Genomic DNA, 20169 nt, shown 5'->3' on the forward strand with positions numbered 1-20169 from the left:
AAATACTGTGTTATAATCCCCGCTCAATCCCCATAATTCTCTCTTTAGGTAAAGATGGTTCTCTCTATCACGAGACCACTGGAACTGGCCTAAATCAGCTTGCTGTTGAAAAAAAGCATGTCCATCAGAATTGAAGATCATGTAATCTCTCCATCTTTCAATCAATTGAAAAATGTATGGATGTAGATAAATCAAATCAAATCAAATCTTCAATAGTGTTTAAAATATCAGGATTGGGTTCTACTTATCTAAACTCATTGTATCATTGCCAGTTCTCTTTTTCACTGAATGACATAAACTGAGCTGAAGGGGACAAGTATTTAGGTGAACTTATTGAAAGAAAATCCTATGACAACTCTCTTTCCATCAAGATTTCTTCTATGAAAGATATTTCTTCTTCTCTTAAAGTTGATTAATGACCAGGTTTCTAAATCTAAAAGAAAATCCCAAACTGCGGCAATTATCCACACAATTATAGAACTCTACAGTTAATTATAGCTAGCATATTAGTTCTTTAAGGTTTTCAAACTAGTAAATATAATCACAGTTCATTCTCACAACACTTGGATACATCATTATCTCTTTTTTGCCTATAAATCAAACAGAGGTTAAATAGCTTGCTCAAACTCTTGGGCTATTACAGGTCTGAGTCTGGATTCGAAATCAAGTCTTCCTGATTCCAGGACCAATATGCTGTGCAGTGCACCACTTAGTTACCTATAATTATAATTATCCATCCTCGAAATGATAAAGATAAGATTAAAAAAGCCACATCTAATAGAAAAGGGGGAAAATCTACAAAGTCAAATCTTGCCCAGAAAATAAAAAACTCATCTTTTAAAAGGTTTTAAAAATGGAATATTGGCTATAGCTGTAGTTTATCTAATAATTTAATAGAAGGAAGTGATAGAGTTGGCAAAACTATTCTGTTCAGATTGTGAGCATTTTCAGGGAAAGGACTGTCTTTTGCCTCTTTTTGTATCCCTAATGCTTATCACAACACTTGGCATATAGTAGGTGCTTAATAAATGCTCGCTATTGACTGAAATTAATTTAATCAAAGGTCATCTTGCCAAAGTCGTTGAAACCAAACGGAGAACAATAAATTTCCAAACTGACTGTAGATCATCAAAGTATTTTTGAAATATGTAATATGAGCAAGGACAAAGCCTGTGTCTTATGGAGTGCTTGTTCTATTTATACTAGAAAAAATATGTTTTTCCATTGCCAGCTAGTCTCGTATTGCATCAGCCCTGAAAGCCCAAGTCAAATGCAGCAGCCCCGAAGCTGAAAGAAAATGGAAGTCTAACCCAGAAAGAGAAACTGCTTTTCCCCCATGCACTGGAGAGGTGTAGCTTTTCAGAATATTATCTGCATGTGAGGTCCTCCCAGAGGTGATTCTATTAGATCTCCCGTGCTGTGGTATAACATAGCAAACAACTATCCCATTATCTCAGGGCACTTTCTAGTTTGTGTGAAACCCATAAAGTGCAGCTTCGAGACACAGAATGTAGCATTCATTAGAGAGCTAGTTAAAGGCTGCTAATGGGATCCTTTGGCTACTTCTTCCTGCCGAGTTATTTGGAGGAGGTCCATGTTCCAAACCACATCCATCTCAGATGAAATAAATTCTCTTTGCAAATTCATATTACCAAACACCCCCCAAAATGTGTAAAAAGAGTCTGCCTGATTTCATAGTCTCCAGCCCCCCCTGACAATGGATTTTTGTGTGAAAATATCAAAATTCACATAACAAAGACAATTCTGGGGAGGATCAAAAATAGAAACCATTATTGGAATATAAAAACATTTTAGTTACTTAAGAACCCTCATTGCTAAGAAAAGCACACTCTCATTAAACTACATTTGCTCAATAGGCAATTTTTCCCCTTTTAATTTTCATAAATGGATCATGTTGAAATGTATTCCCTCTAACAAAGACTACGTATTGCCCCCAAATGATATAGTATCTTCAAATTTTAATTAATGTCGAGAGCTTTATTTTGATTCCAAGTAACTTATTAAAAACATGTGATTAATATAATTTAATTGGGGAGGGGAAATAAGCGGCATTTGTTTTCTATTTTTTAAAAAAAGGTGGTTCTGAAACTCTGGCCCTGTCAACATCGTTTAAACATTCCCGTTCTGTGGCTCAATGTAATAAATTAAATCAGCATTTTAATTGTGCCCATATTTTGTGGTTCCTGGTAGTACAAAAAAGATCTTCTGTGAATGCACGTCCTCTCCACCCCATCAAAAAAAAAAAAAAAAAAAAACCCTACCGAGTGATTAATTACTAGTCTGGAAGATATAAATATGCCTTTCAATAAAGACAGTATGGACTGCAGGAAGCTTTGGCCTTATACATCTCTGTAGGGTGCTTTTACTTAGCAGACATCCTCTTAATTCAAACAAGATTCCTGTTCCAGTACTCACTGACAGCTTGACCATCCTTCCCTCTTCATCTATTAAACTGTATATTTATTTTAATTAGCATAATTTATACATATTTAAGACTGGGAGAAAATGCAAGCAAAGCTGTTGGTTTTCTATAGAATTTTCTCAATATCTCTTCTCTCCCTCCCTTCTTACATAAGAAATCAGAGAGAACAATAGAAAGTAACCTTGAACATGACATCCCCAAAGCAACACTTTTATGCCTCCTCTTTTCGGTCAGACTCTGTCATTATTCACCCTCTTTTCAGAATCAAAGTTGTTGGCAGAGGGGCCCCAACTTTAAGACAAGGGGCACATTCTGAAAAGTCTCTTTGTTCAACAGAAAACTGCTTTTCTCAATTGAGTTTCTTGTCTACTACTCGGATTAAGGAGCTATTTTGATCTTTAGAAAAGACAGCATTTCTCAGGAAGGACTTAAGAACTTGTGTACATGTCCTCAAATCTTCGGTCCCATAATTTGTGAGATTTTGAAATTGATCTCTCTAAAGCCAGGATAAAGAAGGCAGAATTCCTCAGATAATTCAAGGGAAAATCTGACAACAGTCTAATTTAGCTTTGTTATTTTTTTTTAATAAGAAGCAGAAAAGAACCCGGTTTTCTCCAAAGGAAGAATGGTTGTGTATGATTTTTTTTATTTCTTTTTTAACATTGATAATATTGCTAAACACTATGTTTTTCACTAATACATTGTTGGTGGAACTGTGAATGGATCCAAACATTCTGAAAAGCAATTTGGAACTATGCGCAAAGAGTATCAAACTGTGCATACCCTCTGACCCAGCAGTGTTTCTACTGGGCTTATATCCCAAAGGGATCTTAAAGGAGGGAAAGAGACCCACATGTGCAAAAATGTTTGTGGCAGCCCTCTTTGTGGTGGCCAGAAACTGGAAACTGAGTGGATAACCATCAGTTGGAAAATGGCTGAATAAGTTATGGTCTATGAATGTTATGGAATATTATTGTTCTTAAAAAAAAAAACCAGCAGGATGATTTCAGAGAGGCTTGGAGAGACTTATGTGAATTGATGCTAAGTAAAATGAGCAGAACCAGGAGATCATTATACATGGCAACAACAATATTATATAATGATCAATTCTGATGGACGTGACTCTCTTCAACAATAAGATGATTTAAACCAGTTCCAATTGAAGAGAGCCATCTATACCCAGAGAAAAGTCAGTGGGAACTGAGCATGTTTCACAACATAGCATTTTTACCCTTTTTGTTGTTGTTGGATTACATTTTATTTTGCTTCTCATTTTTTCTGGCTTGATTTGATTTTTCTTATGTAGCAAGATAATTGTATAAATATGTATGCATATAAAAAACTTAGGACCAATTCAAATAAAAAATCTATAGTATCAAAATAAATAAATAAATAAATAAATACTATGTCTTCTTGCCTATTTCATAAGGAAGAAATAAGATCATCCCTAATGTTGTTCGATCTAGAACAAAAGTGAATTCTGAGCCCTATTGATAATCCAGACACCACCAATAGAGATCTAGAAAACACCTAAGAGGCTCTCTAGTCCAATTCCCTCCTTAACCTTAACCAAACAGCACAAATCTAATCCCACAAGATGGTCCTTTAAATGCTGGAAGACACCTCTACCTCTTAAATTTTCTTGATAGACTAAACATGCCAAGTTACTTCAACTAATCCTCATATGACATTTTAGTTATACTCCCCTGAATACTCCTTCAGATTATCAACATCCCTCTTCAACCTTGTTTCCTAGAGCTGAGTACAATATACTAGACTTATCTATTATATTCTGACCACCCAATATTCTGGAAGCTATAGCCTTTTTAAACCAACCCAAGCTTTTTTGGCCATCATATAATACTGCTCACATATGTTAAGCTTGCAGTTCAGTAAAATCCTCACCTTTTTTCCAGAAAAATTATTGTTTAATTCCTGTCTTATATTTTTAAAAGTTGATTCAAAAATCATATCTATTTGTCATATCTGAAGTGTAGAAAATAAAACCAGTTGTGTTCAGGCATCTTTTATCTCACCAGCTCATATTTTCAGTTAGCGTTGGTAGGGATAAAAATACAGCAATAATTACCACATGTGATGGGGGGAAATTACAGATTTAGCAGACAGGAATTTTAATCTTAGCTAGCAGTGTATTTATTGGCAAATGTTTAACAACCAACTCTCAAGGCAGGATGGGGTGGGGAGACATACATAAGACACATGTTTAAGTTTAATCTGCAGTATTAGCATTTTTCTCCATCACTTTCTAAGTCTAGATAATCAACAAAATGATAAATCAAGTCAAGATATGTATCAACTGCCAATTTCTGAAGTATAAAATGTTCACACTGGAAAAATTTAACAATCATTTTTTTGAGACAGTTCTAACTAATGGCCTGCTTCTTGGCTATGTGACTCCTAAGTATCTAAAGAATTCCCATCTTTTGGTTTCTGGCATAAATATGCCCTTCATTCTTCATACACAGGAAGCCCCAATTGGCATTAGAAGACAATCCCAGAGCCCAAATCCTGATTTTTACAAATAAGGAAACTGAGGAGCTTGGCTTGTGTCGTCATAAAGAGATATAGCAGAGTTAGGGTTTGAACTCAAGATCTTTAATACCCTGCCCAGCATCTAACACTCTTAGTCTAGCAGACCAAGTTGAATTTTCATTTCTTTGCATTTTAGCATATCTTTGAAAGAACTTAACACCCAATTATAAAAATAATAATACTTGGTGTTTGTATTACATACTTTCATACAATAAGAACAACCCATATTATTTCACTTTCTAATTGTTTAATATTATCTTTAATCCCTGAAAGCAAGAGCTATAACTTTTACTCCTTTTGTAGCTCCCACAATGCCTGATACAAGACCAAGTGCATCCTGGTTACCAATAAACCACCAAATTTCAATGAGTTAAAATCTTAACTCTCATAAGTTGTCTCATAAGTGTAATAGATAATAATAGATATAATGAGGATGTGAGTTCTAATCCTTCTTCTTATACATGCTAGCTGTGTGATCATGGGTCTCTCACTTAACCAAGACTTTTAAGGTACAGATCTGCCACAGTGAACTGAAAGATTCTTCAAGTGTTTATATAGGTCTCACACCTAGGCAGGCCTCTGAAGAGTAAAAGTTAGCTTGCTCCCAGTTAATTCAACTTCCTTCCCAACAAATGTTTGTTGTATAAAAAACAGTTACCAATATTGAGCAAATATATATATCAAATCAAGCAATTGAAACAATAACCAGAATAGTCAGACAGATTAATATAGACAATGAAATATAAGAATCAGGGGAAGAAAATCTCAACCAAGGAGAGAACACTCTCACCTCCTACTTACCTCACACACAAGTCCACCCCCCAGCAGTCTATAGGGGTATAGACCCTAAGAATTGGGGTGCCACCTTTTCCCCATATATCTACATTTTCAAGGTTAATCATCACTACCCAAACCCTACATCTCATCTCCTTTCCCCAGCCTAAAGTTCTCTGTTCCTCTCTCTTAAACTCTCTCAGCCAATCAGGAGTCACATCTCCCTACAGTATATAACATCACTGGGGTTTCTGGAACCTCATTGCCTGGCCATTATTGTTGTTGAGTCCCTTTTCAGTGTCCTACTCTTTCTGACCCCATTTGGGGTTTTCTTGGTAGATATTAGAATGGTTCACTATTTTCTCCTCCTGTTTATTTTACACATGAGGAAACTGAGACAAACAGGGGTCAGTGACTTACCCAGGGTGACACAGCTGGAAATGGCTAAGGTTAGATTTGATGAGTCAGACTGACTCCAGACCCAAATACCTCATGCACTATGGTACCCCCTAGCTGCCAATGGATCTGAGATCTCATTACTGTGAACTATTCAATATATCCCATCCACAACTGTCCTTTCTCTGTGATTTTGATCCTTATGCTCCCAGAAGTTGAGAGTCAACCCAGTATGCTGAGACCTCTCTCTCTGTCTCTCTGTCTTTCTGTCTCTCTGTCCCTCTCTTTCTTCCCCATCTCCCTCTCTATCCCACCCCACTGCAATGATACCAATGAAGCTTCTGGTCTATCCAGTTTTTATCTTCTGCTTTTACTACATGACCGGACCATCTTCTTTTTCACCAATTTATTTCCATGTTGGTATCCTTTTACTCAGCTTCTCCTTTATAATTTCAGATTTATAATAACAAATTATCCTATGCAGATGAAATCATAGATACAAGTAAAAAGAAGAAAGATAAAAATGCTAGCTCATTTTGCAAGGATGCCATGAGTAAGAACAAATGATAATGGTTAAATTCCTTTATAAACATAAGATTCTATGAATGGAATAATAAGAATGGAGAAGACAAGAGACTGAAACTCAGCAAAAGAAATAGTAACTGGGGAAATCTGAGGGAACTAAAGATAATTTATTAAAAATGACTTTGATAAAAACATTGCTCTAGATTCAGTATCTATGTACAGAAAATAGTCAATTCATGCATTTAGGAAAAATTTATTGGATTCATGATCTACAGAAGAGATCTAGAAAATTATGACAATAGTGATCTGATCTATCAATCAAATCATATATGTTCTAAGGATTGTGTAGTGAAGTGGGTACAACAACAAAAGTGAGAAAGACTTTTTGTCTATGTGAGCCTGGTAAAGTCATTTATCTTACTTAAGTCTCAATTTCCTTATCAATAAAAAGTAGGGCTGATACTATAGTGCACATTTTACAAAGTTTTTTGTAAAAATCAAATGAGATCATGTATAAATCTTAAAATGATATAGAAATGTCAATATTAAGAGACATTATAAATAAGAAGGAAGATAAATTTAGAATTACAGGGACCTAAAAAGTCATCTATTCCAACCTCTTTGTTATTCAGACAAAGATAATTAGTCTTAAATTTAGTAAATTAACTTGGCCAAGACTATGCAGGTGGTAGAAATGACATTTAAATCTAGGGCTCTTTCCAATGAACCATGTTGGTTTTAAAGTAATTTAAAGTAATAAACTTAGAGCAAGTGACCTGGCTCAAGGATCTAATTAAGGATCAGCAATTGATTTATATACATTTGTATATTTTTAGATTGTAAATGTACATTTATTTTTTGCATATTTCCATATGAATGGAGAGAAAAATCAGACAAATGGGAAAAACCATGAGGAAAAAATCATGGAGGGGGGAAAAGGTGAAAATAGTATGCTGTGATTTGCCTTTAGTCTTCATAGTATTATCTCTGGATATGGATGGTATTTTATATCCAAAGTTCATTGGAATTGCCTTGGATTACTGAATTATTGAGAAGAGCTAAATCTATCGGAGTAGAACATCACGCAATCTTGTTGTTGCTGTGTACAATGTTTTCCTGATTTTATGTGTTTTACCTCAGTATCAGTTCATGTAAATCTTTCCAGAATTTTCTAAAATCAGCTTGCTCATCATTTTATAGAACAATAATATTCCATTATTATACACCCGTTCCCCAGCTGACACACATCCACTGATTTTCCAATGTTTGTCACCACAAAAAAGAAGAGCTTTTACAAACATTTTAGCACATGTGGGTCCTTTTCCCTCTTTTATGATCTCTTTGGGATACAGACCCAGTAGTGATACTGCTAGAACAAAGGTTATTGCACAGTTTTATAGCTCTTTGAGCATAGTTCCAAATTAGTTTCCAGAATGATTAGTTCATTTCAAAATTCTACTAACATTGCATTAGTGTCCAGTTTTCCCACATCCCCTCCAACATTCATCATTATCTTTTCCTGTCATCTTAGCCAGTCTTAGAGGTGTGAAGTGATACTCCAAAGTTGTGTTAATTTGCCTTTCTCTAATCAATAGTGATTTAGAGCACTTTTTCATATGACTATAGATGGCTTTAACTTCATCTGAAATTGTCCATTGATAAGGGATTGCCACTAATAATGGGGGTAGAGAGTAAAAATGGGAGAATTGAAGTTAGAACAGATCAAGACAGTGGGGTTGACATAATATTGAAAATTCCCTCATAATGGCCAGGTTGCTCAAAAAGAAATGATAGCAGATGTAACATGGCAGCTGGAAAGGCTATTTTACAGAGCTCTGACTTAGGGAAGGATACAAAGGCAAAGAGAAGAATTGTTTGTGATTATAATTCTTGAAGAAATCACGCACAGGATTAGAGAAGTTCCCACTATCTATCTTTGGAGTCAGTCAAAAAGTTATAGAAAAGTAAAATAGTGCTTGAATCACCAATAATAGTGATTGTAAACCATTTTTGTTTCATGGACTGGTAGTCTGGTGAAGCTTGTAGAACTCTTCTCAGAATAATAATTTTTTTCTTTTTTTATTATAGCTTTTTATTTACCGATATATGCATGGGTAATTTTTCAGCATTGACAATTGCAAAACCTTTTGTTCCAACTTTTCCCCTCCTTCCTCCCACCCCTTCCCCCATATGGCAGGTTGACCAATACATGTTAAATATGTTAAAGTATAAGTTAAATACAATATATGTATACATGTCCGAACAGTTATTTTGCTGTACAAAAAGAATCGGACTTTGAAATATTGTACAATTAGCCTGTGAAGGAAATCAAAAATGCAAGTGGACAAAAATAGAGGGATTAGGAATTCAGAATAATATTTTTAAATATTTGAAGGAAATAGAAAATTTCAGTTAAAGATTAGTAAAGGTAAAGATGTAATTGTTTTCTCACCAAAGTTCATGAAACATCCTTCCTCCATATTAAGAACCTCCGATCTATATGGGATTCTCTTTAAATTTCAATGGTGTACAAAGACTAGAGGCACTATGAATGCCTTACTGTGTTATATTACTCCCTTTGGTATAGCTTCAGACTTGCCAATTTTTCTAAGAGTTCGTCAGAGGCCTACAATTGTAATCATACATATTGGAGAGTGACCCTGGGTAAGTTATCTAATTACTCACTGTTCCGTGATCCATGTCCCTGCACATATAGAAGGAGGAGGAGAAAAAAGAGGAGGAATGAAGGGAAGAGATGTAGGAAGAGAAAAGGAACAAGGAGGAGAAGGAAGGGGCAAAGGAGAAAAAGAAGGAAGAGAAATGTAGGAGATTAAAAAAAAAAAGAAATGAGAAAAAGAGGAAGAAAAGAAGAACAAGAATTGTTGTGATATAGGAGCCACCTGCCAGTAGCTGCTGGAGGTTTAACTCAGATCTGTAGAATGAATCTCTTCATGTGAGAGGATGATGATGATGACAATTGATAATTGATGATGATGACGACGACCACAATGATGATGATACAAGGAGACTGAGAGGTAGTTGCTATTCTCTGACCTCTCCACTGAGAGGCAGTTGTGTTGTCTGACCTCTATCCTCTTCCCTCTGCCTCCCATTTATTTCATTCTCGGTCCACAAGCAACAGTGGCTGCTTTGCAACTCCTTCAGATGTTATGATTCACAGCTGTGGAGGCTTTCAGAGAATCGACCTGTCCCTTTATTTAGGCATGGTCCTTAACAAAGAATGAAAAAAAGAAGAAGAAAAAAGAACAGGAGGAGGAAAGAGGAAGAGAAGAAGAAAGAAGAAGAAAGTAAGAGGAGGGAGAATGGAAGCAGAAGGAAAAGAAAGAGATGGAAAAAACTAACATTTATTTAACATTTTAAAATTAGCAAAGTGCTTTGCAAATATAAACTCACTTGATCCTCATGACCAAGGGGGTGGGTACTATTATCATTCCTCATTTTATAAATAAGGTTATTGAGGCAGACAGAGGCACACTTAGTGGTCCTGCCACTATTTTAGTAAATTTCTGAAGCTAGATTTTAGCTCTGGTGTTGATTTCAAATCCAGCACTCTATCCACTGTAATCCACTCTATCCACCAGCTGCCTCTAGTTTAGAACACCTGTTTCCTAAAGAAACCAAGCCTCCTTACCACCACCAAGACACTTTTCTCCAAAAAGGAAATTTATAATTTAAAAAAATTCTTAATCGTGTAATAAAAGAATGCTAACCCTAGATTTGGGTCCAATATACATAAATGAAGGTAATGAATGGATCAGATTACATTTTTAACAGGTTTATAATGAATGGATAAAATTTCAAAGGTGAAATTTAACCTTGTGCTGTCTTTAGTACATCCTTCTCATTATTATACCCAGACTCTATTAAGATAATACAAGAAAACACTGAGCATGGTTGAAATTCTGCTTTCCTTAGTTTTGTCATTGCATTCATTTATTTATAGATGGAATGTATGATCATATAGAGTATTTGATACCTCTTCCTTTGGAATGGCCACTGTGGTAGATATTTTCTTCATAGTGGTTCAGGCCAGGATTGTCTTAAGTATCTGATTTAATAATAATAAGTACCTTGCATGGTACTTGCATCTATAGTCATTTAATAAATGCTAAGATTTATATAACGTTCATATCATCTCATTTTAGCCTCCCAACTTTGTATGACTATTGCTAGCCTCAATTTGCAGATAAGGAAACTGAGGTCCAGAAAGTTGAAATGACTTACCTTAGCCATTAAGTGCTAGAGATGGTATGGGAACCCAGGCTTGCCTGGCTCCAAGATGAGCACTGTATCCACAAGGCCCCTGCTTTCTCTCCCAAGTAAGATGGCCACTCATGAAGTCAAAATCCCATCCCAATAAACTCCACTGCTAAGCTACAGGGAGTTGTGGCTTGGTATTAATGCCATTTTCTTAAACCCCATAGTGTAGGAAACCAAAGCATACCAACTATGTACCAACCAAAACTTTTTGAAAGGAATCTTTCTCTTAATCTTTGCTATTTACAAAATGAATAGGCCCACTTGGCAGCAGCCAGTCAATCGGCAAGTATTTAGCAAGAGCTTGGTAAGCCAGGCACTGTTCTAAGCTACCTAGACACAAAAAAAGGTGAAAGCCAGTTTCCTGCCCCTCAAGAAGCTCAAAATCTAATATCAAGATAAAATAAAGGAAACTGATGAGGAACTAAAATGTCTCCTATTTTTCCAAGCCCTATTTACTTTTTAAACAATCAACTTAGTGATTTTTGGAGAATTTGCCAATTCAAAGAGAATCTCTCCACAAGGCTTTTTCTACCCTGCCTGCCACAGAAAACTTCATCCTGAAAACTCATTCTATGTCTTCAGCCTCTCCTTTTGACTGGCTGTTTCCTCCCAGAATTCCTATTTTAAGGAGGAAGTTCAAGACCAACCATATCTCCATTCCTTTCCTGGATGTACGCCTGACTTTCTTAAGGACTTTCTACCATGTTCCCAAGCCAGGTATCTTATCCCTTTTCTCTCCCTTCTCAGCTCCTTTTTAGGTGTCTTCCCACATTAGATTGCAAGCTTCTTGAAGACAAGAACTGTCTTTCTGCTTATATTTGTGTTTTCAGGGCTTAGCCCAATGCCTAGAATGTAGTAAACACTTGATAAATGCTTGCTGTTATCTAATCTAGGTTCCCAGGGAGATTAAATTTGCTTACAAGTTCTTTTTTTATTGAAATGTCTTCCAAAATAAATATAACAATAATGTAGAAAAATATTTAAATCCAACTTCTTAAAATATATTTAGACATAGCTCAAACTTTAGCCAAATATGTAGAAACAAGCTATATATAAGATAAATGGGAAATAATTTACAGAGGAAAGGCACTAAGATTAAGATAATTTGAAAAGAGCTTCCTGTAGAAAATGAAATTTTAGTCAGGTCTTAAAAGGAAGTCACAGAAATCCAGTAGGCAGAAATGAGGAGGAAGAGTATTTCAGGGAGGGCAGGCAACCAGAGAGAATGCCCAAGACAGACAGAAGGAGATGTCCTGGGCATCCAGTTCAGAACAAAAAGATAGTTGGAGATATGAGAAGTCAGCAGAAAGATTAGGGGAAGAAAGATATATTTGAGTATCATCAGTGGAGAGTTCATAATTAAATCCATGGGAACAGAAGAGATCTCCAAAGTAAATAGTATAGAAAAAGAAGAAAAGAGGGCTCAAGCCTGAATCCTATGAGACACCAATGTTTAAGAGGGTGTGAACTAGAAGATCCAGCAAAGGTAGTCAAGGAGGTAGAAGAAAAACCAGGAGAGAGAAAGGTTCCAAAAACCTTGAGAAAACTCACTAATGAAACCACAGATGGAGGAGTAAAGTATTTAAGAAGTAATATCCCAGATTTGGGGTAGTAGATAGTAAGCTGGTCTCAAAGTTGATCTACATTCTGGACCCACCTTTCTCTAAGACTCTAAATACAGAGAAAGACTTGATTAGAAGAGTTAACCAGAAACATCCTATAGCAATGAAATCACATGGCATGTACACTATTCTTTCTGAATGTCCAACTTCTATAGAAGAAAAAATATCTTTAGTCTGGTTTTCCCACCACTCACTGCCTTCAGTATCCCATTAACTTGCTTTGACCTTTATCCATCCTCTTGCTCTTCTCCTCTTCCTTTTTACTGTGTTTTCCAGAACCCTTGGTTCATCCTTAAAGTCAGCTTCATTATAAACCTCATCCTCTTGTGCAAAACTCCATTTTGAGTCTTCTCTTCTAGAGAATAAATATTCCCAGTTCCTCCAAATGGTCTTCTTATGGCATGTCTCAAAGCTGTCCTCCTCCAGACAATGTTCTTCCTAAAATATGACAACCACCACCCCTCAAACTGAACCTGCTACTCCAGCTACAGCTTGACTGGAGCAGAACATAGTAGGATTCTCACTTCCATGGTCCTGATCATGGAGCCACTCCTGACACAGACAAGATCTAATTAGGTTTTATAGCTGGCACTGTTGACTTATGCAACAATGATGATGATAACTGATATTTATAATAATAACAGCTAGGAATTATAGAGTACTTTACATATAGCATCTCAATTAAGAATAACAATCATAATAGCTAACATTTATATAGTGCTCACTATGTGCCGAGCCCTGTGATGAGAACTTTACAATTATGATCTCCTTTGATCTTCAAAACAATCCTAAGAAATAGGTACTATTATTATTCCTATTTTCATATGATGAAACTGAGGCAGATCGTGGTTAAGTCGCCTGCCTAATGTCACACAACCAAAAAATATCTGAGGCTGGACTCCAGGCCCAATGCTCTATCCACTGAGCCACCTAGCTAGCTGCCTGACAGTACTTTCAAGCTTGCAAAGTGCTTTACATATATCATCTCACTTGAATCTTATACCAACCCATTAGAAGGCCTTAAGTCCATGTTGTGTGAAGACTGATTGAAAGACTTTGGTATATTTTTCCCTAAAGAAGAGACAACTCAGGGAAGAGGTATGATAACTGCTTTCAAATTGCTGCAAGACTCTGAGGAGGAAGAAGAATTAGATTTGTTCTGTCTTACCTCAAAGGCCAGAAAGAGCAACAATGAATGAACATTGTAAAAAGCAATTTAGGTTGGTATAAGGAAACCTTTGTGACAAACAGGACTATCCAATAATGGAATGGGTTGCCCTCACATGAAAGGCTTGAGGAATAGGCTGCTTCCATGTGTGAGCCACTGCTACCCTGTATAACTCTGAAATTCTGTGATTCTCAATGCTTTTATGTTCCCCATTCCACAGATGAAGGTACTGAGACTCAGAAATGGTTAGTAGTTAACAGTTAACAGGTGTCAAAGATAAGATTCAAGTAATTTTTCTTTTCAATCTAGTCTACTTCATAGATGTAGACATCCATTATAATCCCTTTTTTCCCTAAAGAAATTGCTATTTCTCCAATATTTTTACTTGAGTGATTTTTATTTTTTAATTTTTAAAAATTATTTTTATAAAAGCTTTTTGTTTTTCAAAATACATACAAAGATAGTTTTCAACATTCACCCTTAGAAAACCTTGTGATCCAAATTGTTCTTCCTCCCTCTTCTCTTCCTCCTCCTCCAGAAAATAAGTAATCCAAGATAGATTAAACATGAGCAATTCTTTTAAATATATATCCACATATGTCATGTTGCCCAAGAAAAAATCTGATCAAAAGAGAAAAAACACAAGAAAAATGAAGCAAATAAACAACAATAAAAACAAAGGTAAAAATACTATTCTTTGATCCACATTTAGTTTGAGTGCTTTTTTTTACATCCAAGTGTAAGACTTTACATTCATTACAATTAAAATTAGTCTGTTTAATTGTGGCCCAAGATTCTAAGCAGTTAAGATCTTTTAGAGTCCAAACTTTATTATTTAACAAGTTACCTATGCCTTCTGGCATTTGTGTCATCTGAAAAGTCAACAAGTGGACCAAATACATCAAGTCATTGATAAAAAATGTTAAGAATCTTATTAACTGTGTGGTCCTGGAAAGTCACTTAACCTCTATTTGCTTCAGTTTCCTCAACTAGAAAACTATAATAATAGCACCTATTTCCCAGGGGTTTGTGAGGATTAAATTAAATATTTGTAGAGCACTCCATATAGCACCTAGAACATAGTAGGAGCTCCACAAATGCTTGCCTCCTTCCTTCCCAATTTATTGGCTCCTTCCCCGATGCCCACAAAATATATTTAGATGGACCCTATAGAAAAAATATTTTATTTATCCCTATCATCTCCTCAAACTTCATCTTCTCTCTCATCTACCTTTCTCCCAAACTCCTTATCTTATCTATCTACTTTCACTTCCAAATTTCTTCTTCTCTCTAGTCATTGCCATTGTGCACCACTCATTGACTTTTCCACTTCTTGCAGTCTGACGTCCCTGAAAACATTCTCTCAAAATGCATAACTAACATCTTAAATATTCAATTCAGTGGCTTTTTCATGAGCTCTCTTCTCACTTCTCTGCAGCGTTTTTGACATTGGTAACCTCTTCCTCCTCATGGCTACCCATACTTTCTATGCCAGTGACCTTCCCGAGCTTCCTCCTACCTGTCTAACTGTCCCTTCACAGTATGCATTGCTAAATCATCATCCAGATCCTTCCCATCCTAATTATAGGTATACATTCTAGGCTACCTTCTCCTGTCTCTAAATTTGTCCTTTCATTGATCTCTTCAGATCCTATAGACTCAATTTCACGTACATGCTACTGTTGTTTATTCACTTTCATTTGTGTTTGATTCTTCATGATGCTATTTGGAGTTTTCTTGACAAAGATAATGGAGAAGTTTGCCATTTCCTTCTCTAACTCATTTTACAGATGAGGAACTGAAGCAGAGTTAAATGACTTGCCCAGGATTTCATAGCTAGTGTCTGTGGCTAGATTTAAACTCAGTTTTTTGTGATTCCAGATCTAATGTTATATCCACTCAGCCACTTAGCTGCCTTCACCTAGACTGCTAGCTATTTCCCCAAATTGATATTCTATCTCCTACATTTATGGACCTATTCAAACCATCCTCAAATAAAATAGACTCTTCTCCTCTTGACTTCTCAGAATTATAGCTTTCTTCCAGACTCAGCTCAGCCACTTCCCACTTTATGAAACCTTCCCAGATCCCCACAAGTTGTTCATGCTCTCTCCTTCCTCAAATCATTCAGCTTATATTTACTTAGCAGCATACTAGGGATACCGCCATATAAAATAAACACTCCTTAAGAGACAGACTATAGTCTGTCTCTATTCTGATCTTTGTATCCATGCCAAAGGGCACTTGATAAATATTTAGAATGTAATTGAACAATATATCCATCAGAGATGCACAGAAAACCCTCCTAACCAATAGCTTTCTTGTTTCTACCTTGTCATCTCCCTCATCCATTTGCCTCTTACCATTCACAACTTGGCCCTCATCACCACTTTCAATAGTCTTCTAATTGTTTTCTTTGTCTCAATTATTTTCCCACCCCAATACCTTTCCATTCAGCTGTCAAAATTACTTTTGTGAATTGTAAGCCTTACCATGTCTCACCATCTCACCTGCTCAAGGAACTCCAGTTGACCTATCACCTCCAGAAACAAATATAAACTCTTCTCATAGCATAGCCACTTTTTTTTACCTTTCCAACTTATGCCAGGGAATAAAATGTACTTTATTCCCCTCCATGTGCTCATTGAATGACAAAGTCTGAGTGGCCCATAACACACCCGCCATCCCCTTATTTCACATGCCTAGAATTCTCTGATCCTTTACCTCTTCTTCCTGATTCCCTTCAAGACTTAGCTGAAGGGACAGCTAGGTGATACAGTGGATAGGGCACCAGTCTTGGAGTCAGGAGGACCAGAGTTCAAATCTGACCTCAGATACTTAACACTTCCTTGCTATGTGACCCTGGGAAAATCACTTAACCCCAATTGCCTCAGAAAAAAAAAAGACTTAGATAAACTTTTACCTCCTTCAGGAGACCTTCCCTGTGCCCTACCTTCATACCAGCTGCTCACACCTTCCTCTTTCATATTACCTTCACATGTTCTTTCTACACCTTCTATGAATATAACTGCATATTTACATGTCATCCCACCATTAAAATGTAAACTTCATGAGAATATGGCTGGGGAGTGTCAAAAGTGTTATGCTGTCCCTCCAGAATTAACAGGTTACCCAGAACATAAGCAAAAACTAAATAAATGTGTGCTGATTAACAGATGAGGAGCTCCAAGAATGTCTAGTCCTCATTTTTACAAATGAAGAAATGGAGATCCAGGAAGATGAAACAATTGGCTCAAAGTCACATAGGTATATGTGAACCCAAGTTCTTTATAGAGAAAGCTTTAGATATAAAGTTTTGGAGGACTAAAGAACTCATACCACAAGCGATTATCTTATTAATAATCATAAGATCCTAGAAAAGTTAGGTCTTTTTACCTATCAAGGAAATGGAAGGTCAGAGGTCAGACCAAGCTGTCTAAGACTGCGGGTACATAAATAGAGTTGGAGTGGGGCCTGTCTTATATCTGGTCTAACACAACCCCACTCAGAAAGCTTCTCTAAAGAACTTCCATGTCCCACTTAAGTATAGGATTCAAATCCTTCCCACAGAGACATCTGGAATTTCACCCTGATGTGTTTTTAGGAGAATCCATAAAAGATATTAATAGCGTAAGTTCAGTGGGTGAATCTTCATTTATCAGAGAATGGCTCCTAATTGGTTCTGTGGCCAATAACTCTCACACCCAATCCCCCAGTAATTCTCTCCCTCTCCTCCTCTGAAAAACAAGAACAGCCATGGAGTCATAAGTACCCTCTCAGGCTCTTGAAACAGTTGATCCATATCCTAATTAGTGCTCACCAATGAGGAAAGGAGAGTTGGGAAATAGCACATAGGAAATTACAGTGCAACAAACCATATTAAATAGGTAAACAAGGTGAAGGCTTTAAGGGATATCAAATTCAACATCTTTCATCATTTTCAACTCACAGATTTCCCACTCTAAATATATTTAAATATTGCTACCCCTTTCTACCAAACCCCATTAAAAATAAATATTTTCCTTTATGATTTTTTTTCTGTTTTTACCATGTGAAACCTGAACATTAAACATATACAGAAGACTAAGAAAATAAAGCTGATATCTCTAATTAAACCAAGAGGGGAAAGAGACAGAGAGAGACCGAGAGACAGAGGAGAGAGACAGAGAGAAAAGGAAAGTAAACACAGAGGGAGGGGAAGGAGGGAAAAAAGGGGAGGGGGAAGGGAGAGAGAAAAGGGAGGGAAGAAAAAAATCAACCTTTGATGAAATAATTGCTTCTGCTGTTATTTTTTGCTATTGCTTCAGAAATGTTCTCTCTCTCTCTCTTCCTTTCTTGTCCCTATAGCAAAGTGTCCTGCTGTTGTGCAGATGAAAGGTCCAGTCTCTTTAAAATTTCATGCAGGGCTCTTCACAACATCGGAGCTTTAAAGGCCCATGGCAAATTCAACACATTGTAACACTTGATGGAGCTAGATAAAAAAAAAATTACATGCAAAATACACTGGATAGGTCCTATCCTGAAATCTATAGCAGCTTACAGTTGCCCATTCTTTACTCTCTATGCCATCTGTTGTGAGTTAAATATTCAAAAGGAAAAAGATTCATGTAATAAGAGTGATGAGGTCATGGTACTTCCTCTGGTATAATGAAAACAAAAAAGTAAACTCAAAAAGTAAAGACTTCTGAGATTGGACCCGGGTCCTAAAATATGTCGATTGTTTTATCCATAATTTTCCTGATTATTTATTTGATATTCAAAAGACATTAAAGGAATCAAGAAAAATATAAGTTTTATAAAATCTACATGTATTAGCCCTTTGTCCTATTTTATTTCTATTGTTATTTGTTATAACAATGATAACAATATTGTGAGTGCTATTTTTTAAGCCCATTTTGCGGATGAAGAGGCTGAGATTCAGAAATTTTCTGTGACTTGCCCAGGATCACCCTGCTGACTGCAATCCAGGGGGAGAAAGGGTAAAAAAAAATATTTATGACATTCTTTCCTCTTCTTACACATGGACTTAACTGTGAGTTAGCTCCTTCGTCCCCTGCTGGTCTTTTCTGCTTTCTTTCTCTTTTCCTGGATAGGTAACCCAATGTGTGTGTGACCTTATGATTTTGAAAAGTCTAAAAGTCCTGGTTGAATGTGAGGTACAATTGTTTGCAAGGTGTGTAGTTAATTGCTGCAGAAACTCAAGCAACCGAGTAATATAAGAGATGAGCTTGAAGCAAATTCAGCTTTGTAGAAAAGTAAGAGCAAAATAGAAATATCTAATCAACATTTTCACAAACTACTTTGTGTTCTGATGAAATTTAAATATCAACCTCCCACCAGATTGTTCCAACAGTTCTAAGTTACTGAGTGATGTTCTATTAATCACTTATGGAATTGGATTGCTTTTTAAATTTTTTAATGTTTAGCCTTTCTTGTGTATATAAAAGTAAATTGCCTGTCCTATGCCTAATCCACATTGTATATTGTGTATCTTTTTTTTTTAATTCCCCCCCTTTTTGTGAGGCTATAGACATGAGCCAAAAGTAAAAATCATTCCCTAGGGGCTACTGGGTGAAGGACTTAATGAGCCGAGGAATGGAAGAAAAGAGAACCTAATCCCCCTAATTAGAGGCAGGCTCCCCCAGGACTGAACCTAGTCCAAACCTCAGGCTTAGGCACAGACCAGGGAGTGGTACAGTATACAGTCCCTTGGCTTCCTCAAGGCTAGATTATTATTATTATACCACAATGCCTCACCCACATTTTGTATGGATCTATTAAAAAATCCAACATGATCATGAATTAAATTAGTTTCCTACGTACCATTTTAAAATTACACATTAACTTAAAAGACTTTCTTAGAAAAACAAAGAAATGGAGAAAAGCCTCTGGTGGTGGTAGTGGTGGTGTTTTTCAGATATACACTGATTTCCAAAAAAATCGAAAGTCTGTGACTAAAAATAAAGATTCTGACATCAAAAAGTACTTTGTCAATCAGCTGACTCATTGTTGTAGCTGAAATGCTCATTTCTGGATATGACCTTAAAGCCATTATTTCCAGACCTAAATTTTTGGACTGATTCTTTTTTGTATTGATTTTTAAATATCATCTAATGAATAGCTGACATCATATCTCTAAAGCCATACCAGGTCAAGGTCACTTAATATGGGATCTCTGATCCCGTGGCCATAGCCTACTTGCGGAGATCTTTCCACATCAAAAAAGTTCACCACTACTATGTTTTCCTTCAACAATTCATTTCAATTAAAGAAAACATTTATGAAACCCTCCTACATGCAAGACATTATGCTAGGCTCTGGGAGACAGATACAAAGACAAAAGTAAAATGATTCCCATCCTCAAGACAAGATACTTATAGTCTACTTCAAGAAAACAATGTATACAA

Source organism: Sminthopsis crassicaudata, chromosome 2 (assembly GCF_048593235.1).
Source record: "Sminthopsis crassicaudata isolate SCR6 chromosome 2, ASM4859323v1, whole genome shotgun sequence".
Lineage (NCBI taxonomy): Eukaryota > Metazoa > Chordata > Mammalia > Dasyuromorphia > Dasyuridae > Sminthopsis > Sminthopsis crassicaudata.